Source organism: Schistocerca serialis, chromosome 1 (assembly GCF_023864345.2).
Source record: "Schistocerca serialis cubense isolate TAMUIC-IGC-003099 chromosome 1, iqSchSeri2.2, whole genome shotgun sequence".
Taxonomy (NCBI): domain Eukaryota; kingdom Metazoa; phylum Arthropoda; class Insecta; order Orthoptera; family Acrididae; genus Schistocerca; species Schistocerca serialis.
In genome coordinates this window covers 453,970,588-453,973,389 of record NC_064638.1, presented here as the reverse complement: position 1 = coordinate 453,973,389, position 2,802 = coordinate 453,970,588, and the positions used below count along the sequence as shown (strand labels likewise).

The 2,802-nt window shown below is 38.8% G+C and overlaps 1 non-coding gene across 1 annotated transcript; it reads right to left on the bottom strand.

Annotated features, from left to right (window-relative positions):
* Window positions 1-358: 358 nt before the first annotated feature.
* On the bottom strand, window positions 359-430 carry Trnag-acc (transfer RNA glycine (anticodon ACC)). The gene has a single exon. It is a non-coding gene; the product is annotated as a tRNA-Gly (tRNA).
* Between the last annotated feature and the right edge of the window lie 2,372 nt (window positions 431-2,802).

The window sequence follows — 2,802 nt, the reverse complement described above, 5'->3', positions numbered from 1 at the left end:
AATGATCACTATAAACTTTTAGATGTTTCCCAGAAAGAATGAAACGAAATTTGTGAAATGCCCAAACGATAGCTAAAGCTTCTAATTCAGTGACGGAATAATTTTTTTTCAGGTTTTGTTAGCATGCGGCTAGCAAAAGCGATGGTTTTCTGAACAATAGTTTCATTTTCTGTGGCTTCTTGAAATAAATGGGCACCAACACGAACTTTAGAGGAATCCATGAAATGAAATGATCGTATGGCATTGTTGGCCAGGAGGCTCCATTCGGGGAAGTTCGGCCGCCGTATTGCAAGTCCCTTTTAGGTGACGCCACGTTGGCGACTTGCGAGTCAATGGTGATGAAGGACACACAACACCCAGCCCCCTGCCGGGAATCGAACCCAGGCCCCCTGCATGGTAGGCAGTAACGCTACCGCTACGCTACGGAGGCGGACAGAGGAATCTATGCTAAGGCAGAAATCTTGTGACAGATCTGGGTGAAATACCTTGAAATACCTTGTTCTCTCACTGGGAAAAATACTACTTGGAACTGGGATGAACAGGCACAGTTTGGATTCTTTGAAAGAAGCTCTACTTAACACACGTTAAGTAGAGCTTCTTTCAAAGAATCCCAACTGTGCTTGTTCATCCCAGTTCCAAGTAGTATTTTTCCCAGTGAGAGAACAAGGTATTTCAGAAATGATGATGGTATTTATTTGTCTCGAATCGAAGACAAGCCTGATCGATCCGTTTCCGTTTTTCTTCTCAACAACATGTAAAGGATTGTTGTATGAGCTTACCTCTGGTTCAATAATGCCCTCGTCAAGCATAGATTGTATTTCCGTTCTAACACGGTCCCTATAATGTACCAGAATTACATGTGGTCTGTCGCAAAATTTAGTGTGCTCAAAAACAGGAAATTGGTATTGAAAACCATTAATTGTTCCTGTTTTGTGAGTAAAAATTGTGGAATGGGTTTGCAATATCAAAATGTCAAAAAGGTCCTGTCTATTAGTGTCATTACAGTTTTCAAATGTTTGAATTTTATTCTGAATTAAATCGTTAGTATCTAATATGTCATCAATATCATCCCTGTCAATACTTACAAAATAATTATTAGTTTCAAGTTCCGTCGAAAGTTCCAAACCATTGTCCAACAAGAGGTAATGCCGAACAATTTCCTCGTCATGGCTCGAAAGCCAATCTTCAAATTTGAAAGCTATTGACTTACCTTCTTTCTCTAAACTTATTTCAGTGTCATGAAAATTTAAAATTGCATTATATTCATTCAAAAAGTCTACACCGAATATAATTTCCGTCGACAGTAATGGAACAATAAGAAAATTCATAGAAAATCTGTGGCTTTGAAAAAAAAATCTTAGTTGGTCTGTTGGCATACATCTACACTTTTTCCAAAAATTGCACCTTGTAATTTAGTCTTACATAAAGAAAGCGTGGGGCAATTGTTCAGTTTGTTGCATTTACTAAAAGCTGTTTCACTAACTACTGAAACAGGACTGCCAGAGTCAAGTACAGTCGTAAAATTTATGTCCATTGCTGTGATGTGAGTTACAGGATATGCAGTATTATTCTGATTTACGTCTTGTTCCTGGAGTAAGATGTCCCTAATGTTTTCCATTTTCACGTAATCAAAAATCACGGCAGCTACGTTGTCAGCTTCATTAAGTACATTTTGTGGTTGTCAGTGGTGAAAGTCATTGTCTATTATCTCTTTGTTGTCGTGTGTCGTTACTGGGATTTGGAGATTTAACTTCTACAACTTCAACTTGTCGAGAGGGCTCTGCCCTTTTTGAATCCCGCCAGTTCTGATTAAATTCAGGTCTGTCGTCATGATTATACCGTCTGTCGTCATGTCAGTAGTTTCTGTAGTTTCTTTCTTGTCGGTTAAGGGGGTGGAGAATTTCTCCCGAAATCATAATTTCCAGGTGGGCTGTTGCATCTGAAGTCATTTTGTCTGCCATAATAATTATTCTGGTTCCTATATTGTCTATTTCTACGGTTAGCTCTGTCATAATTATTACCACGGAGAGGTGATCTTTCCCTGTAACTATTGTTATTTTGCCAACGGTTATCGTACGGGTGGTGTCTATTTTGGTCACGATTTGCGTTATGAAAGTAGTCTTGTCGTATCCGGTTATTATTTCTGTCGTCACAGAATTGTGACAGATGTGACCTGTAATTGTTGTTTTCCTGTTTTCGCATCCCGCAACCATCTGTGTCGATTTCCAGTTCTTGCAAAAGTCCTTGAAAAGCTTCGATGTCGTCTTTACAACGTCTTGCCAAAATAACATGTCTTAAATGTCAGGCAATTTAATTAAGCAAATACGGATGATTTCCGACGGGCTGTATGGGTTTGACAAATACTGATTTTTGTGCAACATATCTTCGAAATATTTTAATGGGCTAGAAAATTCAGATTATTCGAAATGTTTCATCATTATGATGCTGTGTTTTACTCGATCTTGAGTAGCCTGAGACCAATATGAAGAAAGGAAGGCATGATAGAAACATCCTTCACTCTGACAGACGCGAATGACTGATCACATTCTTACTTCTGGTTCATTTTCTAGATAGCCACACATGAATTCCAATCTGTGCTCTAATGACCAATTGGAAGGAAAACAATGAGCAAACTGATGAAGCCAAGCTTGTGGATGCATATCACTAGCGGAATTTTTGAATGTTTTAAATTTACATGTTGTGATGAAGAGCTTATAGTTAAAATCATTGCGTCGGCGAGTTGCAAATCGGTCACTGTTACGTCGTGTCGGTCGTTTCATCTCATGATTCGGTGCACTTTGC